Source organism: Artibeus jamaicensis, unplaced genomic scaffold, assembly GCF_021234435.1.
Source record: "Artibeus jamaicensis isolate MK-2021 breed Jamaican fruit bat unplaced genomic scaffold, CSHL_Jam_final contig_354, whole genome shotgun sequence".
In the NCBI taxonomy this organism is placed as follows: Eukaryota; Metazoa; Chordata; class Mammalia; order Chiroptera; family Phyllostomidae; genus Artibeus; species Artibeus jamaicensis.
This window is the reverse complement of record NW_026521803.1, coordinates 30,410,588-30,432,132: the sequence shown is the minus strand read 5'-3', so window position 1 is coordinate 30,432,132 and position 21,545 is coordinate 30,410,588. Positions and strand designations below refer to the sequence as shown.

Here is a 21,545-nt window from a genome sequence, read left to right as displayed (position 1 = left end):
ATACAAGGTTAGGTTCCTTCCAGCTTGTGGTCAAAACAATGGAGTAGCCTCACATACATTTTGATGAATTCCCTCTTTGCTGGGATGTACCAGATTGTTGATTCATTAACACCAAACTCATGGTCAACAGCACTATAACCCATGCCTGGTTGAAGCTTTTCTAACACTCCTGTTTCCCCACCAGGCATATCACAGACTTCTTGTGCTCAGGAACACTAGACAGCACTTCAGCCCTACACTTGGGGGGATTTTCAACAAAGAAATCATCAGCAAAAAACACTAAAAGGCACAGAAGTGGCATTAAATAAGACTCCAGAAAGGATGCTTGTTCATAGTATGACAGCTGAAACCAGAAGCAGAGCGTGGCCTCCTTGGGTCTTGGCTGGGAATGTGCAAGTGGGGTGACTCAATTTTTTGGCTATTCCGCCTGCACATGTCAGTGAATAGCAGTGAAAACACCACGAGGGTTGGTTGGGGAGTTAAAAATAAATATTAGTGGGCAGGCAAATTGGCAAAGATGGAAGACGTCGATAATGAGAATTGACTGTACTTTGCTCCAGAAGGGGTTTAAGAAGAAGCACCCAGGCCACATCTGTGGAATTGAACTGAAACTTAGAGACAGGTGGAGAAAATGAATGTGGAGGCTGGCAGGGTCAGGGTGAGATGCTGGTTATGTGTAACAAAGTGATGGAGGCGGCCTGGTTGGCAAGGAAGGTGTAGGAAGATGGGGGAAGGCTGTGGATATCAGGATAAGGGAGTATGAGCTTCACCCAGCATTTTACTGAGAACCTCACAAGTGCAGAAACAGAGAAAAGTATCATTTTAGGACCTTGAAGCATGGGTCAGGAGAGGACACTACGGATAGAGAGGTCCCTGCATGCAGAGCAATCCTACATCCCCAGGATGGAGATAAGAGGCTGGCGTATAGGGAGCAAGAAGAGGGAATGGCTTTGTGGTATAAGAGTCCCAAGTCTCAGTATCCATCCATGAGGAACAGAGCCAGGATCCAGGCAGAATGAATGCTCCAAGGGCATTCTCCACTCCATTCACTGGCTCCCTCCAGTGCGCCACAGGGCAATTTACTTGCTTCTTTACTAGCATTCACTGAAGCCCTTGATGTACCCACACTTGCACATGCTTATAATGTGCTTAGTCCTCATAAAAGAGGTGGGCGTTATTTACAGATAGGAAAGAGACAAGGTTAGGTGGAGCTCTTAAAGTTCTCTGGGAGCTGAGAGTCTGAGGCCTGAGCCTTCAGCCACAACCACGAACCAGGCAGCTCCTGATTGCTCACTGCTGAATCCCTGCCCTTAGAACAGAGTTGGGCATCTAAGTGACTCCAAAATATAAGCCAAATGACTTTTAGCTCTTACCTTCCAGGCAAGTGGCATTTGGTGCAACAAAAACCCCATAGAACTAAGCTTATATCCTCCTTTCTACCATAGCTGCAACCAGGGCCAACTTCAAGGGCATATGAACTATGCAGTCCCAACAGCACCCCACCATGCTCGGAAAGACTTTGCACTTGGTAATGCCCTGCTATGGCCATCCTGAAATTCTTCATAATTTTCAAACAAGGGGCCCACATCTTCATCTTGCACTGGGCCTCTCAAATTCAGCAGCCAGTCCTGCTCCTGACTCCCCAATCTCCTCTCCCACAGAGTGCTTTGCCGTTGGCCAACCCTGAGGACCGGAGACAAGTCTGTGCAAGCAGCCACTGCTTTGTTGAAAACTTTCCATCCCAAATTAACACATACATTTCTATTCTGGTTATGGAGCCAACTAATGGGCGTAACTTAATCACACTGTTATTTGCTCATTCTCGCTGTAAACCATGTAAACACCATGTAAACACCATCCTCCCAGGAGCTTTCGCTGCTGGTAGGGAAATTAACAGCACACATCCAGCGCCTGTGTGGCTCTCTCAGGGTTCTGCTCCAGTTTCTGCTCTCGGATGTCTAACGCTGAGCATGCTGCCTTCAGCTCTGGGTGATGCTCTGCCTTAAATTATCGAAGGTAAGGACCTACTCTGAAAAGTCCCCACAGATCAAAAAGAACAAAGCCAAACCATGAAACTCTAATCACATATTAGAGTGTCTACCCTTCCACAGCAGACTTAGTCCTAAAAATCTCCTTCTATAAAGTGTTTCCAGAGAGATTTTTTTTAAAAAACAGATCCTTTCACCTCTCTAGTTTAATCTGAATATAAAATGAAATCGAAATCAGCAGAGAACTATCTGTAAGCCTTAGTTTACCAATCAGACAAATGGGTTGACCAACTTACCTACATTTAATTCCATGGAAAACAAAACAGCAGGTGGCTGTCAGCCATGAGAATCGTGAGATACAAATGTCTAGCACTGTTGAGAAACACGGCGGGGTCCAAAGGAAGAATGTGGGTGGGAGAGGGGTTGGAGGGATTGTAGGGAGACCCTGGCTCTCGCCTTAGTTCTGCTATTCATTAGCTTTTAGAATTGGGTTTATATCAATTCACTCTCTGGGCTTTGGTTTCCTCCTTTGAAAAAAAATGCTTACAAAACTATTTGGAGATAGTGAGATTAAATAAGGCCATAAATAAATTTAAAAAACCACTTTCTTCTAAGATATAAGTTTTAGAAGTTTTCTTACAAAGTTTTCTTCTAAAATATAAGATGCCCCATGTTCCATGTACTTAATGGGCCTTCAGAAGGTCCAGGTTCGATTCCAGCAGCTTCCACAGAAACTGCCAGGACCCTGGAAGGGTTTTAGGAGCCCAGGCGCCAGGGAGGCAAAATCACAACGCAATGGAAAGAATTTCCACTCCCCATGGCCTGCCAGCCCTCGGCCTCCTAAAGCGATCAGATGCTGGATTTGGAAACGGCCAACCCGATCAAATTCTTCACACTTCTAATTATTTCATGATTTGTACACATTTTGGCGGTTGCTTCAAGGCTGTTTTATTAATTCACAGATTTTCACTATTTTTGCCTCTCTTTTTCTTGCCAATTAGCTGAGCTAGCTGCAACCTGGCATCTGGGGAGAGCTACAGTGGGGACCGGCCCTCCCTCCCCCCCAGCCCCCACCACCGGGGACCTTCCCTCAGGGTGAGACTCAGCAATCACCACGGGAGACAGATGGATGGGGGTGGCCTGGGGGAAGCTTATTCCCCGGTGACTAAATGTCTGTTTGCTCTGCTCGGAGAAAACACCCTGGATCACCTCTCCCGTGTCGAATGCTGACACCGCACATACTCACAGCCCTGTAGCTCACACTCAGAATCTGACCCCTCAGGGAGAATGCTGCTGTCCCCAGACTTGGTTCACTAACCCAGCGAAGATTCTTCCATGAAGCCTCAAAAGATCGGAAGAGAAACCCAGTGCAGCCAGGTCTCTGATGTGGCCTGTAAACACCATCCAAACTCACGGCCCAGTCAGCCGCCACCCTTCCAAACTGGCAAGGATCGGGTTCAAGTGCTGGCACTCGCGGGCCGCACCTCACCTCTCTAGAATGGGGATGATGACCTGGTCTGTCCTCCTCGTCAGGTTACACGACAAAGAGGGATAAATGCTCTAAGTGCTACATACAGGCAAGGGACCATGGCAAGCAGGCAAATTTGGTGTGAATACACCCTCGTAGTATGGTGTTTTGGCTCCATTTTCAAATCAAAAGGATCTCAAGTACATGGAGTAGAAAACATAGCTAAAGCCTTTCCTTTCCTCAGGCCGAGGCTGACCCAGAAGCTAGTAGTAGGAAGCAGTAAGGAATGTTCTGGAAGGGAGTGTCTGTGGCCTTACTAGGCCATTGCTATCCATTGTATCCCCCTCAGATGATTTTTGTCAGCTTGTTGCTTTCAGAATCTCCCTGCAGAGGGAGGTCCGGGTGGGATCCAGCCAAGGAAACGAAACAGGAACTGAAATGGAAGCCATTTGGCCAAGGCTAGGGCAGAAAATGCTTAAGTGCCGAGCTGGGATAGTAATGTTCTGCTTCCCTCCCTTAGTTACAGGGCTAATGAAAACACCCATTTGTCTGACAGATTAATGGGAGCCTGGGAATGGCCAGGAGGCTGGTTTCCCTGTGCACGGAGTGTGGAGAAGGTCCTTCAGAGTATAAATTATACCTACATGATGAACGACATCACACGCTGAGTAACATTAGCAAAGAGCGGCTGGGGCCCGGGGGCAGGGAAGACAGGGAAGGACAGGACAAAGCCTCTTCCTGAGCATCGCTGAGACCCGATGCATGAGCAGCGCCATGGACTGAGGCTGTGGCTCATTCTGCGGGTTCGGAACGAAGCGCCTTTTCTGGAGTCTCTTGGGACCTCCAGCGAGACAGACAGACCTTGTCCGGCCTGATGTTTAAACTGATGGAGGGGGGCAAAGACAGGGAAAGTATGGGGAGGAGAAAAGGGAGCGGAAAGAGGACAAGAAAAAGGAAAATGGGCTCCCATGGTGAGGCCGTATGGGGACAAGCAGGCTGAAAGTAACGGCCTGATGTCTGCTTGGAATAAAGACTGTCGACCCATTCGCCATCCCGGAATCCTGCCAGCTTCTAGTGAGGGCATTGGGGCACGGGCTCTGCAGTCTCTCTTGTGGCTTAATATGCAAGAACGGTGGGCACCACGAAGCCCAATCCATCCGCCAACACTGGTTCAAGCCCACCTGTCACAAGAAGCCTTCTCTGACTACTTGGTCTACTCACTAACCTCGTGTTCAGAGGAGGATTTACCAGGTGTGATGGTTAATTTTGTACCAACTTGGCTTAGGCATGGTCCCTAGATATTTGGTTAAACATTATTCTGGATATTTCAGTGAGGATGTTTTGGGGTGAGGTTTTAAATCAGTAGACTTTAAGTAAGGCAGATTGCCCTCCACAATGTGGGTGGGCCTTATCCAATCAGTTGAAGACTTGAATAGAACAGGCTGATCTCTGAGCAAGAGAAAATTCTGCCAGGAGATAGCCTTTAGACTTCAACTACAATACTGGTTCTTCTCAGGGTTCCAGCCTACCAGACCCCCTGCAGATTGTGAAGTTGCCAGCTTCTATAATTCTGTGAGCCAATTCTTTAAAACGAATTCTATTTCTTCCAGAATCCTTGGAGGGGCCCTAGCTGTTCTGTATTTCTTCTTTTTAAGAGGGCTTCCAATACGCTGTAAACTTCAGGCCTCATCAGTCCTGGATGCAGCTCCATGCCTACCCTGGTGTCTCTGCCTTATACTTGTCTTGCCCTCAACAGCCCACCTCCCTGCTCTAATTCAAATAGGAGCTCTATGAAGGAGGAGACTACCCTTCTACTCCTAGGCCTCTTCTGCCATCTCCACTGCACATCTGTCCACAGAATGTTGCCTCTTGACTCCTGAGGGTCTTGGGGAAAGGAAGCTACATAGGGGCTCTCTAAGAAGAATGCTGGGGGCCCAGGAAAGGTAGAAAATTGGAAACAAGGACAAAGCAAGGAAGGAGGAAAAAACTAGCCACATTGCATGCCCAGCATCTTTGCTCTCCCTTAGCATCTGGGATTCTGCTCATCTGAGGCTTGGGGTTCTGAGGTCCCAGAGGCCAGCCGCCCCTGATGCAGACCCTGCTCCCTCTCCAGCATCTTCCCCATGCCCTAGCTCAGGAAAGCACTAAGCGGGTTGAGTTTTCAGGGCGGCCAATTTCACCTTCTCATGCTGGTGTGCTGGGGCAAGTACAAATCAGCCAGAATGTGAATCTCAGTTCCAGATATCTCCCATCTTCCAGGGATGCCAGAGAGTGATTCAGATAGAATCCAGTGCCACAGACCAAGGGAGACTCGGCTGTCTGGCTCGGCCCAGTGCTTTGACAAGGCATAGAGCTGATTCAATGCTCTTGAAGTGGACTAGCGGGTACTCCAGGGCCAATTTCTGAACACAGCAAGTTCTCTGAAGACCCCAAGGCAGCCAAAACTTCCCAGGAGGCTGTACCGGGACGGCACACGTGGCAGAGGCCTTCAGGAAGGACACCTGCATATCTTGGAAGAGATTTGTCTTAAAACAGTATTGCCACCAATGCCACCACAGCCACCTTCTCCGCCACTGCCGCCACCTCCACAAACTCCTAACTCAGAGCTTATTTTGAAAAAGCAACTAAAACCAAGGTATAAAAAGTTAGATTTAGGCAAAGGTCAAAGATGGTACTTAGTCTTTACCTCATAAAAGGTAATATTTAAAAAGAAAAAAACAATTGCTGCTTTGAAAAAAATTACAAATCTACTGTATCAAAATTGGATAATAAAAATAAGAAAAACAAACCAGAAAGAATAACCCTAACATCCCACATAATCCTCACTAACACTTCGGTAACACCGTTCCAGCTTCTGCTGAATGTATATAAAAACACGTTGTAGAAGGAAAAATAGGACCATGCAGTATATACTGTTTTATACGTGATATGCTATAAAAAAGCCTGTGAATGAGAAGACTGCCACACCATTTACTAGCTCCATGGCATCACTACCATTTACTCATGTGCTGACTTCCTTTAAAGAGTGTATTCTTCTAGAACCTTCAATAAAATCTTTGCACATTAAAAAAAAAAAAACAACAATGTACCAATCTCTAGGATTGTAATTAAGAAATGGTGACTTGGCTGGTGCTCTTTGTATTGTTTTCACTTGTACAATAGGCCCGTAAAAGCCCGTATACTCATTACAATCATTCATTCTTCCACCATATCCTGGTTACGTGCCTACTACGTCCCCATCATTGTGTTAGCTCTGGGATGGAACAGAAACCTGGGGCACAGACAGGTCTCTGCTGTGGTGGAACAGGGAGAGGAGAGAGATAATACTTAAGAAAATGGAGATAAAATAAAATCAGACTTTGATAAGGTCCATGAAGGAGATAAAGACATGAATGATGTGACCATGAGCATATACATCTCTCAGGGTAGAGGATCAATTCAGCTAGAAACCCTCTCTGAAAAGATGTCATCTGGGTTTGGACCTGAAAGATAAGAAGGAGCCATCCTTATAAACTGCTGGAGGAAGAGTGAGCCAGGCAGAGAAAACAGCAAGTGCAAAGGCCCTGGGGCAGGAAAGAGCTCGATATATTCAAGAAAGAGACTAGTGGGGCTGAAGCAAGAAGAGCAGTGAGGAAGGAGGCTGAACAGGCAAATCACACAGAGTCTGGTATGGAGCAGTAAGGAGTTTGAATTTGATTCCAGTCTACTGGGGAGCCATAAAGTGTTCCCTGTAGGGGAGTGAAGTGATCCAATTAGCATGTTTACAAGTTTCCTCTGGTGGATTCCTGACGTGTGAAGAACGTATGGGGGTGGGGGCGGGGGGAGCAAGAGTGAAAACAGGGAGATCAGTAGGAAGGCTTTTTCACAGTGATCCAGGTGGGTGAGATGGTAGCTTGAACTTGGATGTTGGGGTCAAGGGAGAAGGGTGGAGAGAGATATGAAATGCCTTCTGGAAGTGGAACTAATAAGATTTCTGACAGATCAGCTGTAAGGAATGAGGGCAGGAAAAATTAAAGGAAGATTCCACTTCTTTAGCTTAACTGACTCGGTATTTCCAGTCCTGTGTACACAGGCAGGAAAGTCCAGGGCACAGGCAGATTTAGGAGGAGTCTAACTGAGTTTGTTAAAACTCTACACTGCAGCACAATCTCTAATCCTTTTGAGGTCTATCCCCCCTTGTTCCCCCCACACCAAGGATCTTCGTACTTTAACCACTGAGATACGCTGGTCCAGGGATTACCCACTTCCTGACCTGAGACTCAGAGAACTGACCCACTCTGTGGAGATTCTCCCTATCTCTGACCAAATAAATAGAATAAATGCCCCTTCTTAACTCCTACAGCTCTCTCGAAGCTGGGAAATGATGCCCACAGAGCTATTTCAGCTCCTGGGAAGGAGGCATGCTATAAATTATTCTGTTTCCTTAGCTATCTCCCAAATGAACTAAGAGTTGTGTACACGGGAGATATTTATCTCACTCCAAAGGTTTTGTCTCTGATAGAAATCTTCAGGGAACAGCATCTGAAATGATAGCGTTTATCTGACTGTACAGGTCACTGATTCCTCGCCAGTGATCATTAATTGACTTGAGGACTGACATTCACGCTCTTACAAATGACACACCTATTGGAAAGCCCAAACCCATCTACTTGACAATTTGTGGTGGTGGCTGCCTGACCATTCCCAAAATGGTCTTTCTTGGCCTGGAAAATGACTGTTCTTTAAACAAATTCTGCCATTCCAAACCCACTCTGCCTGTGTCGAAGCCACTAGTCAGGAGCCCGGTGCCATCTGAGAGTGAGCTATCCTCAGTGACGCGTCAGCCTTTCACGAGCTGCCCGTGTCCCCCTTCAGAAATGAAGGACTCGTTGCCATGGACACAAGGGTGCCACCCTCACTAAGAAGTGCCTTGGTGAAATAGAGGTGACATCCAGGGACGAAGTGACCTGAAGGTATAAAGGCAAGTTGGAGCAACTCTGAAGGCCCATTTTAGCTGCCAAAGGCCCCAGAGTGTCAGCCAAAGCTATTGCTGGGACAGCCTCACGGCCCGAGTGTATCCTCAATGCCACTTCCTTCTTTCTTCTTTCCCGAGAGGCCTCTCTAAAAATGCTCTTTACACTGACCTTGTCACAGAGCGGGCTTCCCAGGGAGCCCCACTGGCCACTGCCTCTGCTGTGTGATGTGTGGGATAGGCCCCCATGGGAGATGGGGTTGGATCCTGCAGTTGGACCCTTGGCCCCTCCCAGGGGCTACGGTGTAGGCAGAGAGAGACTGGTTTTAAGCATCTACACTACCCCACCTTGCATAACTCCAGTCCTCCTAGCAAAGCTTGCTTTTAGGGCCTATCTGCTCTAAAAAACAAGTCCCTCACACCCCAGGCCATACCCAGGACTCATGGCCTCTCCCCCCTCCTACTCTTTGGCTCACGTTTGATCTGTCTTTTTAATCTGTGGCCTCCCCTTATAGGAAAGTCCATTGAGATCACAGAGAACTAGAAGGGCTGTTAATTAGTATTATGGATGAGGCTTGTCTCTCCAAAAAGGCTGTAAAGACCAATGGCAGAGGCTGAAATATCTCTCATGCCTTGCCCAGCACAGGGCATAAGACTTAAATGTCAGTTGCCATCCATAATGGTGATGAGAGCACGTGAAACACTGGCATGTGTGCGCACTAAGTGCCAAATGAATGGTACCAAGTATCACAAAAACTTGGAAAAGGAAGAGACGGAAGAAACTTCAGGGAAATCATAGCAAACTTTTGTAATAACTAACTCACCAGGGATGATGGAGATTTCATTTCTGGGGGAAATTGTGTTCTTGATAGCACCTCTACTCTGCCTTATTAACAGCTCAGTTTTCCAGCTCATCATTCCCTTTTCCTACCATTTGTGGTCCTCTCTGTGCTAATTAATGGCTCTGGAGAGATAGAAGAGTGAAATCTCAACTCTTAGTGGAAAGTCGGCCAAAGCCGATAGCTTCATGGCCGATCTGGGCTCTCTGTGACTTCCCATTCCACTGAGTTCCTCCCTTGCCCCAGGCCTACACCGGCTGCCTCTGCCACTGGGATAAAGCCCCGTTTTTGTCCCTTGCATTAAAGGCTTCCAGCTCACACGGATGTTTCCCTACTCTTACTCCCTACAGCACCATCTCTTTTTGACACCCGTTTTAGAACTTGAGGACACATTATTTTTGTCCTCCAGACGTGTCCTGTTTACATCCCTTCCTTCATAGAGGTGAGGACCTGAAAGACAGACATCTTCTGTTTTTTGTTTCCATGTCTGGAAGGCAGTGTGATGAGGAAGAACATAAACGTTAAAGTTAGAGGGTTTGAATCTCAGCTTTACTGCTTACGAACTGGGGAACTTGGTTCAAGATACTTAGCCTTTCCAAGTCTCAGTTTTCTCATCGAGAAAGTGAGGATAATAGGACTTTCCTCATAAGGTCGATGTGATTCAGTGGGTGAATGTGTGTAAAACACTGAACATAGGGCCCAATGATGTAACCATTATTATGAAATACTACTAAATAATGTTTTTCCTCTTTCATGGTTTTTGAGGGCCCTGTTTCCTAGCAAATCAAATAATAAAGAGGCTACTTGGCTCCAAAGAAATAAAAATAAGGTCAAGTAATTATCAGGTTGATAGTTACCCAAATAGGTGGGCAACCTCTCCAAAGACAGAAGAGAAGGTAAACAGATGGCTTGATGGGGGCTGGGCACTGGCAACATATTTTTCTTTCTGTGTATTATTGTGATGTTCTTTGTGCTGTAATTTTTTAAATAAGCGTATTCAATGATCTGCATACTTAACTGCGTAGCCTCACTTCTTTCCCTCGGTGATTATAAGCAGATGGAAAGTATCGATTACCCAGAATGATCCAATAAATGCAGGAATGCCAGATCCTGGGCCACCGGGAAGTGCAAGTTCAACAGGCAGGTTTCACATCAGACTCGAGAAAGAAGACCTACAACTCTGCATTTTATTAACCAGCTCTTCAAGTGATGATATGCTCCCAAAAGTATGAGAAGTTCTAGAAAGAACCCCAGATTTGGAATCAGAAGGTACAAGTTCTAGTCTTAGCTCCGTGACTATCTTTTAGCAAGCCATGTGTCCCCTGGGTCCCATTTGGCTTTTCGACTATAATACTTCCAACTGGATGATGGTTAAGGCCCCTTCTGAAAGGAGAAGGGGTCATTCGCATTCCCCACTGGGAACCCCTGCCAAAGGGAAAAAGTTGGCCAGAGAGCCTGGATTCCTGAGGATAACTAAATAATCTTTGGGACAAATAAATATTCAGCAAGTGATTGGGCTCAGCAAAAGTGAAGGGCATGACTCCGGTTGCCAACCCAAATAAAGATGCTGCCCAGTCTTCATTTCCTGGGGAGAGTCAACACCCCGTTTCTGTTTGGGGGCGGTAACTCTAAAGCACAGTCTGGGGTCCCTGCTCACTCCAAGCTCCCCGTGGTCGGCCTGGCCCAAGGTTGTGCCTCCTCTGTCACCAACAATGCAGACAGAAAGGACTGCAGAGGGGACAGGGAGAGACCTATCGATCTGATTTATGGGTCTCAGCTTGGCTAAAAGGATGAAGTAGTTAAAAGTAAAGCCTAAAGGAGGTTTCCTTGAGTCTGAGTACATCACTGCCTGGGGAAGGAAGGGTTACAGAACACACCCGAGAAGATGGGACATTCATCAGTGACAATTGAGATTTGCTTGTCTTATTGGATGAGACAAGGATTGTAGGTCCATTTTAATGCAAACTCCTGAATTTTGATGAGGCAGCTCATGTGCTGGGTAAATATCATAATGATTCATGGAAAAACAAATCATGGCTGGTCATGTCATTTTTCTGATGAAGGAGTGTCAGACATCGGGACTGCAGCCTAATTAGTATATGATACAGGATCTCACACACCTCTAGCTAGGAATCTCTGGCTGGATCATGTTCATCCAGGTTCACAGAAATTGGAGTCTTCACATTAGATCCTTCAAATGATTCTTTCTTTTGCAGAGAGATGGCCAGGCAGGTCAGAGGCACCATGGCACATGAAGGATGATGAGCGAACTGAGAATGTTCAGACTGGAGTTGGAGGTGAGTTGGCTTCAAATATTTCAAAGGCTGCTGTGGAAGAGGGGTCAAATTGGCATGGGGTTGATCTGAAGGGTAAAAATGGGATATATATATATATAATTATCTCAGAAAAGCTGGTTTCAAGGCACAAGAGGGAAGTTATCAGGTATGTTGGCACCTTCCTCCAAAGGAAGGGCCAACTCCTAATAAAGCAGGCAGCTCCCTGTGTTAGAGAAGGAATAGCGACAATGGGTCAAGGATGACATGAGGAAGTCTGGCACTGGATGACATCTGAGCGTCACTTCAGCATGAGTATGCGAGGATTCTATAAACAAGGGCAGTTACAGAGCTAGAAAACAAGACGAGTGAGGGGTGGTTAAAAGTCTAGGGTTACCCATTGGAGTGAAGACAACAGGACTAGTCTAGAGAGGATGTTAAATCAAAAGATGAGCGAGTGGATCAGAAGTCCTGTCCCATTTCTTCCATTTGATTCTTGGTCTAAGTACAAACTGAGCCAGAAGGACACTGCAGTCAATGATCCCTAAGCCTTCTCAGCACCAGGACCATACAGTTTGGCAAGATAACTTCATTGGCTCTGCACTGAGCTTTGTAATAATAAGACCCCCCTACACAGAACCACTGAGAGAAACTGCCTGGAGTTTGTCAAGGGTTTAACAAACTGGAATAAGTTGGAGTCTAAAATCAAAGGCACTTTAATCCCTGGAAAGTCAAGTTTGACAAAAAGTAATATCATGGGGTTTTCCATGGGCTTGTCCCTCTCCTTAACTGTTTAAAGGGCTTTCAACTCTGTATTTTATTTCCTACCATGTACAGTATAAAAAACTGAATCATTTTTCTCCTTGATTTAAAAGAATAAAGCTGTTTTCTCTGTGAGAAATTAGTTCTTTCAATGTTGCCTCTGAAATTACAGAAGCTACATATTAGTTATGTTTAAATTGTTTTACCCAGAATGAGCTAACTCTAATGTGCCTGGTTTTGAGAGAACCTGCAAAAATCTGAGAGGGAAGAGAAAAACCCACTGATAAGTATTCACCTGATAAAAGAGCCCTTCATCTGGCACATGCACAGAAACACAAAGCCTAGGAGCTGAAGCCTTGGAGTTGAGCTTGTTGGTGGGGATGACGATAGCAATCATCCCCACTTATAAACTTGCCTTTCATGCTACACTTGCCAATACAAGACTTCTCAACTGTATTATCTCATTTCAGCCTGAAGACAATCCCAAGAGGTAAATAATCATAGCAATATTTTAAAAGAGGGAACAATATTCTAAAGATGAGGCTCAGGAAGGCTAAGTACCTTAGCCCAAGTCATCACAGGGGGTAAGCAACAGAGCTGAGGTTCAAAGCCAGGCAGTCTGACTCCATGTGCTGTGACCTCCATGAGGCACCACAGTGTCCAGGCACTTTCAGACTTTCTATTTAGCTGTGACAGTCCTCTCCTGCCCCATGTCCCACAACCAGTAAAAATAGAGATGGTATGACTAGTACATAGGCAAGAAGAGTTCACAGCCAACCCTTACCCCCTGAAATGACCCTACGGAACCCTAAGGATCCTTGGAACCCACTTCGTAAACCAGCAGTCGATTAGTCCAAAGCCTCATTTAATAAAAGTGAACTGAAACCGAGAGAATAATGTCACTGACTCAAGCTCGCTTTACTAGGTTGTGGCTGGTTGTGGATCTGACCCCAGGTCAGTTTCCCAACCACCTCTGCCAGGTGTCTTGAAAGACTTAGCAACCTCAGCTAAATCTTTCAGGTAGCATATGGCCTGCGATGTGCTTTAAACCATCCAAAGCTTTTTCCTACATGTCTGTTGTTTTGATGAATGACAGCTAAATGTGGGCAACCTTGTATCCTTGAGTCTATATCCATGAATCTAAGCTGTCATCCCTCCTTCCAAACTTGTGTAAAAAATATACACCTGTGGCCAAGACGACTGGTTCCAACCCAAGTTAGGTTCTCCCTTTTTCTCAGAGAAATGTCGTTTTTAGTTGGATGCGAAGACACCGAGGGGAAGAGTACATTTCTCAGCCACCCGTGGACAGTGGGACGTGCACAGAATTGATGTGTGCAATCTCATGGTCAGACGCTTCAAAAGAGGGGCATTCCCTGCTTGCAACCTTTCCCCCTTCCTTCTGGCTGATGTGCAAATATGGCGGGCACCATCCCGAACCATTCAGATGAGAGCAACATCTTAGGGCAGGGGAGCGACAAGACAGAGGGAGCCTGGGCCACTGGCTGGGGAGCTGGCATGACTTCATGGACTACTTAGGCTTGCAAGGTCACGTGAGAGGGAAATAAACTTCTACATTGTTTAAGCCATTAATATTTGGGGCAGCAACCACCCCTTAGACTCAGGCTAGAAGGATATATGCATGCAGCCCCACTTCAGAAAGCCCTGGATGCTCACACATACACAATTGTTAAAGGATATTTGGGTCCGCCAGTCACTCAGGACCCGGGGCTAGGCGCCAACGCAGTGCTACAGTACCTCGAACATTACCTAGCGTCACTTAAGCCCCAGGGAAACCTTTCTCAGCTCTTGCCTTAGTCCTCAAAGCAAAAGGTCACTGTGTCCAAATGCTGCGAAAGACCGGGGACTTTGCCATGGGTGGGATCGGAGAAAGGTGTAGCTTCACGGAGAAGGGAGCATGGGGGGAAGGTGAGCAGTGCCTGCGCTTGCATATTAACTCATCAAATCCTTCTTGTCAGGTAGCATCAGTGTGACAGATTTCTGCATAATGAAGAAGCATTATCTCCCAGAAGGGTGGGATATCCTTTTATTATTATTATTATTATTATTTATTATTATTATTATTATTATTATTATTGTCCTTCTCTTCCTTTTCCAGCTCCTGACTCCAGAGGTACCACTGGATTAGTGTGGTACTTACAAGAGCTGCATATGGAAGTGGAGAAACACTTTGCAATATTAAACAATTCATATAGAAGGCTCATTTATATACATTTATGCAGGTCTAGAAGTAATATATGTGAATTGTGATCCTGATTCTTTACATTGGCAATTAGATGGACTTTAAAAGCTACGACTACAAATAGTTTTATTTTTATAACAATGTTTAATAAGACTTTGAATTAAATGTTCAAGAAATTAAGTAACATTTTAGCCTTATTTAAATTAAATTCAAAATGTGGGAGACTATAGTTTATCTGGTCACATAGTGTATACATATGTAAAAAATCCACCGAGCCGTGCATTTAAGATTCATGAGCTTTACTTTAGGTAACATGCTTCAATCTTTAAAAATCTAAATTAAAAAGAGAGGATGAGCCCGTCCAGGTGGCTCAGTTGACTGGAGCATTGTCCTGTGGGACAAAGGCTGCAGGATCCCTGGTCAGGACATATACCTAGGTCATGAGTTCAATTCCCATTGAGGGCACACACTGGAGGCAACCAAATGACATTTCCCACATCAATGTTTTTCTCTCTCTCTCTCTCTTTTTCTCTCATCCATAAACATATGAGTAGTTGGGTGAAGATTTTTTAGAAAAGGAGAGGTTGAGGGGGTTGTGCAGAGGGCTCCATGTAAAGAGCCCGGCCCCGTTCCTGCATAAGGAGTCAGTATTCTTATTGGGGAAAGTGAGGTCAACCCTGCGATCGTCTCGAAGGGTCCAGCACCAGAGTCCTCCCCCTGGCTTGCCGCCGAGGAACCCTACCATTCCTCTGGCCACTTTCTCCTTCTCTGCAGACCTTGAAGTTAAGGTGCTGCTTTACGAAAAGGTGTCCCGACGTCTTCTTTGAGGGCAGGGAACCAAGCCCCAGCTGTCAGAGAGATGTGCAGCTGTGTCTAAGGTCACATCTGCCAGGTTACACCCTGGCCTAGGCCTGCATGAGGAGCTCAGTGACAGCTGCCCGCAAAAGGTGAGCTCCGTTCGCTCACCTGGCGGAGGTGTGCGCGGATGCACCGGCGGCTGCTCCCGAGGGAGATGCTCTGTTGCAGACTTTCTGCAGCCACGAACAAGCAACTCTGCTGGGTGCTCTCTTATCTCTACGTTCATTTTCTAAATGTAGGACATTGCACATTATTGCTCCCACTGTGGGAAAATGATGCTGAGGAAAAGCACCACGTCGGAGATGCCAGGTGCCAGAGAGGGCAGAACACACAGCTTCTCGCAAGCACACAAGCCGTTGGAGAAACTGGGTCTCCCGGTCAGTGCACAGAGACTGGTAAGAAGCCCCTCCTCCGGAAAGCCTCCTACTCCACGTAGTGTGGGTTTCTCTCCTGTCCCTGAACTCAGACAGGGAAGCATCAGTAAAAGGGGAAACAAAACTGCTTATGTAATTTTTACTTACTTACTTGCCTATTTATTTATTTAATTCTCACCTGAGGACATGCTTATCCATTTTAGAGAGAGGGGGGTAAGGAGAGAGAGAAAGGAACATCGATGTGAGAAAGAATCATTGATTGGTTGCTGTCTCGTAAGCAACCAGACTGGGGACCAAACCTGCAACCTCAGTATGTGCCTTGACCGGGAATCAAACCTACGAGCTTTCAGTTTACAGGACGGTGTTCCAACCAACTGGTCACCCTGGCCAGGGCTGTGATTCTCATTTTTTGATTAGGAAGAGGCATCATTTTGATGAGAAAGTTCCCAGGACACTAAATAAAGAAACATAATTAAGTGGGACTACGGAATGATGCAATGGACAGTATCTGCAGGGGTAGCTCTTCAGAAGTCACAAGAACGCATTATGTGGCTTCTTGTTAGTGGGTCAAATAGAGTTGGGCCACTGCAACTCGAGAACAGTCGATGATCTGCGAAGCCATCCCAGATGACAGGCATAGCTTGTTCGGTGCTTTGCCAGGCCAGGAAGGGGAGTGACACGATTTCTCCAGACAGTTCCAGAATGTCAGTGATTCCTCCCCTCCAGAGAATGTGGCTGCGAGTGGAAAGACAATAACATGCCTAGGAGACAACTAATGGAAACACGCAAAACCACCACGGAGAGTGACTTCGGAGGTCCGCCTCCCTCCAGAGTGGCCATCTTCCTGTGTGTGTCCGACCTGCCAACCCAATCCATCCCTCCGGCTACTCCCATCGACCTCCTCCCTGGCTCAGACCAGCACTTGTCTGGAAGCAGCACTCTGTTCTCACCCTGCTGACAGGGCCATGGGGGTCATGTCAAAACAGCACACATGGCCAGGAGCAGCAATCAAAGAGGAGAAGGGATAAAAGAAAAACACAATCCAAAGACCTGAGCCCAAGACGGTAGCGAAGCTTTAGAACTCACGGTTCAGAATTAGAAGACCTGGGCTCTGGTGCCGGTTCCAGCATTTAATTCTTCGTGAGATCGTGGATGAGCCATCTCACCTCTCTAAACTTCCTCCCCTGTTTCTGGAAAAACTGGCTGTAATGACAGTACTCTGGCCCCGTGGTTGTGGGAAGGAGTTATTGAAACGAAGTCGGTAAAGGCCTCCGCAGAGTGCTCAGCACAGAGTAAGTGTTGAGCAAATGTTTACTGTGGTGATGAGGACGAAGAGAATGCAGAGAGTGAAGCTTTATCTGCGTCCATGGCGCAGTCTCGTTGTTCAGCAAAGAGAGGTTCTGCTGCGGGAGGAAATGGCGTCAAAATCTCAGTGGCTTAACACTACCAGGTTTATATCTGATTCATGCCTGTGCTCACTTGGGGTCCCGCGCTGGCAGAGGCTTCCCTTCCACACGTGCCTCCATGGTCACCACACACCATGATCAGAGGTTGTCTAAAAGTGTCACTTGTGCTCACAATGCATTGGCCCGGAGTTCAGCAAACGATCACCTGCGGGCCAGCCACCCATTTTACTAAATGAAGCTTTACTGGCACATGGCTGCACTTTCTCTTCTTTGGGTCTCAACTTCAGCTCCTTCCGTGGTGAGCTGTGTGGTTTGGGATAAGTCACTTAACCTCTCTGAGTCTTGATCTTCCCATTATATAAAGTATCTACCTGGTAGGGTTGATAGCATCTGAGCTGAAGTGTTCGTGTGTGCACACTACCTGGTACACAGTAAGAGCTTAATAAATGGCAACGCCATGGCAGTAATGCCAGGCTGTAATTACCATCCTCCCCCTTAATGGGGAAGCACGGGCAGGAATCCAAGGCCCTGGCTCTTGTCAGATCACTTGTCACAGACCTTCAAACCCATTACCCATTTCCCAACTATGTGTCGCTGAGAAAGACACAAATCAAAACCCAGGCTGGGTCATGCCTGAGTCACTGGTGGGGCAAAGCCCCTGCTCCAGGCCACTGTCCCCTCAAGTCTGGCTGCTGCTGAAAAGCCAAGGCAAGCCTGAACAAAGACCTCTGTGACAGTCTTTGCCACCCAAAGTGAGATAGTCCACAAGCCTTTCCCTGGAACCCCTAAAACACATCTGCTCCCCACTTAGCAAAACATAACAGTGGCTGAGGCCTTCTAGGGCAAGACAAGAAGAAGTTAAAAACAGAAGTCAGAGAGGGCTCTTTCTTGATTGGCATCAGTCCCTTGCCTGGCTCCATTGTCCTCCAGGCTCTGTGTGTGCTCAGGTGTGTCTGCAACCCTCCTTCGGCTCCAGCAGGGGGCAGTCGTGGGAGCTGTTTCCAACAGTGTGAGTGAGCGTGCCTCTCATGCACTGGGGGTATTTTACAAACATTAACTTCCGTAACCCTGTGAGGTGATGCCTCATTTATCCAGTACAGTCTGGGTGCTGGGCATGTTAGATAAATTGTCTTAACAGATGACAGAAGGATACTTTATCGCTCCCAGCACCGAGACTTTCACATCCGCCACATCGTGGGAAGTTCTAAAGCTCATCACACACTGTCCTGCCTCATTCACCCAAGCATGCTACAAACCATTTAATCATCTCTCGGTAACTCGGGGCCATTATTAGAAGCATCAGCCATTACACCAGGCTTTTAGAACAATGTTACTATTCAAGAACTACTGAGGTATGGGACTATTTTTGTCTTTTTTTTTCCTTACCCAAATGGCCCAAGAAGTTAGAAGTTCTCTTGCCTGATTTTTACACTTTTATGACTTCCGTCACTATCAGCAGTCACTTCCTGCTGCTTCGATTATGTTGACACAGATTCTTTTTAATTTGGTGTTGCTAATCTTCCGTGAAGTAAGAAAGCAAATTGATCTTATTAGAACTCCATGTAAACCAAGAGCAAGTAACCCTTACAGAAGGATTAATGAGACTGTTTTATGAGTAAAAAACTGACTAAAGCACCCGTGTGATGAACCTGACTATTAGAACAAAGCTTCAACATGAGAGAGCCCTGGCTGGTGCGGCTCAGTGGATTGAGCACTGGCCTGCAGGCCAGGTCCCCAGTAGGGAGCGCCTGAGAGCAACCACACACTGATGTTTCTCTCCCTTTCTTTCTCCCTCTCTTTCCTTCTCTCTAAATAAATAAAATCTTTTAAAAAATTAAAAAATAATGAGAGAGGGAAACAATGAACACTTAGTGCTCACATGGTGCTGGGCAGTGTTCTGGGGCCTCTGCGTGTAAACAAGTCTCCTCCACAACAGGACCATGGAAGGGACACTACCCTCAGACCCACTCTGCAGGCCAGTCCCTGGGGCACGGAGAAGGGAGGACTAACCACAAGGGGCTGGAGTGGAAGGCTTGGGTTCTGGAGGAGCAACAGCATGGCATTTGCTGGTACAGTCATGGGTCACGGCTCCTGCAAGAACCCTGGCAATGGAGGCAGCGGGGGGAGCAGGAGGAGGAGGAGGAGGAGGAAGAGGCAGGACACTGGCAGAACACTGGCATGTGTTTGCCTAGCACCAAGGTCCCCTCTTTTCAGTGGCTCCAGGAGGAGGGCAGATGTGGGAGTCCCTTCACTGAGGACCTTAGTTGCCCAAAAGTCCCCAGTGCAGCCACTTTTATTCCATGGAACAGAGAGGAGACAATAAATGAAAGCCCATGGAGCTGTCAGACCTCTGGGTGGCTGACAACTCGCTGCCTTGGTCAGCATCACTGTGAGAACAGGGGGGACCAGGGTGAGGATCGATCCTGCTGACACTGCCTGCGAGAGGTGGGGAAGGGGGGTTGCGGGTGGCCCTTGATCCCTCTGCTTTGAGGCCAAATTGTCCCTGTGGTTCTTATCAGCAGCCTCGGGTTTAGCAGAGGACTGACAGCCCCTCCCTGTGACCTCCCTGCCCACAGGTGTGTGACAGGATTTAAGCAATTCTTACATGAACTGCAGCCAACTGTCGAATGTTTATTAGCGAGCCTGCAAACACAGTCACAGGAGCGGTTCCTGTAGCTCGGGAAAGTCCCGACCCTCCCACACCTCAGCCAGCACCTATTTCCGCTTCCAACACAGGCAGCAAGGGGTCCCAGGAACCCCAGGGCACCCAGCTGCCAGAGCTTGCAGATTCTTCTACCTGCTTCACACAGGAGGTGTCACCTGGACAATTGTCCTAACTGATCACTGACCACCACTCATTACACAAGGAAAAGTCATTTCTCACATACCTTATGCTAAATAAGCCTTGGGTGCAGACTTCAAGGACACCTGCAAGGCTGAGTGACTGTCTCAGGAATGTTGGTTCCTGATGAGGCTAAATCAAACGCTAAGCACTTACCCTGGGGCATAAAGTGAAGTTAGGTTGTGTCTACCATTCCACTCCAACTTCTTATATGGAACTATTTTTAAAGATTTTATTTATTTATTTTTAGAGAGAGGGGAAGGGAAGGTGAAAGAGAGGGAGAGAAACATCAGTGTGTGAGAAACACTTATCAGTTGGCTCTGGCACCCAACCAGGGACAGAACCCACAAACCAGGGCACGTGCCCTGCCTGATAATCGAACCTGTGGACTTCTGTTTTGCAGAATGACCCCCAACCAACTGAGCCACACTGATCAGGACTTTACAGAATTACAGTAAACTATCACACAGATACTCCTGGGCACTAAGCTCAGGGGCAGGGCTGGCCATTACGGTACAAAAACGGGGAGTGGAGTTCCGGATGAGTCCCAACATGGGACTTAGAAGTGGCAAAGTTCAAACACGAGTTCAGGGAAGTTTAAGTTCTCCCAGATGGGTTTCAGGCTACTGAGTAGACCTTGGGGCAAGGACAGCAGAAGTGGAGGGAGAGCAGAGGTGGGGGCAGTTAGGGTCAAATAAGTTAAACAGTTGTCTTGTCTTTGCACAGGGTTGTCAGGACCTGCATAACGTGCTAAAAGGCAGCATTTTCCCAATGACATAGTCTATGGAATCCTTTTTCTGCAGAGTACCTTAAGGGACTCTATTAAGAGAAAGATAATTGAAGAAACACAGTATTAAAAAATAGGGGATAAAGCTACATCATACCAGCTAAGAAATATTGGGCTGTTGGCTGGAGAGAGAAAAAAATTTTTTTTCTTACTAGGCTGAGGTTTAAGATTCTAAAATATTGGGTCTTTTCCTCAGGATGGAGGGAAAACTAACTGAAGTGTGTCGGAAATGAAGAGAATGTTCTCCATAAACCCTTCACACTGAGTGTCTGTGGGGGCAGCAGGGAGATGAGAAGGGTGTAGACCATGCCCGGTGATCAAGGGAGTGAAGGGGAAAGGCAAGAAATCATACTCCTGGGCTTGAATTCCCACAGCTGTCAGCACGCAGTCTTGCTGAGAAACAAAATCACCCTGCACTCATGTCATGAAGCAGTAAACAGGATCTCTGAGAAACGGGGGGAGCTCAAGGATAGACTCCAGCAGTGAAGGGGGTCGTCCTGTTCTGAAGACTCAGAGGCAGGCTGGGGCAGAGTGAAGCCTGCATCTGGGAAGCCAGCTCGGTGCACACCTACCCATATCACACGAAGACACCCAGAAGGAAGAGGAAGAGGCCCTGCCAGGTAGTGCCACTGGCTGGAGGGCCGTCCTATCCACCAAAAGTTGTGAGTGCGATCCTCCAGCGGGGTGCAGCTGGGAACCAATGGATTGGTCTCTGTCTGTCTGTCTCTTTCTCTCCCTTCCTCTCTCTCTTAAATCAATTAGTATATTTTCGGGTATGAATTTTTTTTAAAAAAAGG

At 46.9% G+C, this 21,545-nt stretch overlaps 1 protein-coding gene across 3 annotated transcripts in view; it reads right to left on the bottom strand.

Annotated features, from left to right (window-relative positions):
- The window catches only part of MAPK4 (mitogen-activated protein kinase 4), a 126,481-nt gene that overhangs the window by 75,898 nt on the left and 29,038 nt on the right, over window positions 1-21,545 (bottom strand). The gene's annotated exons all lie outside the window — the stretch shown is intronic.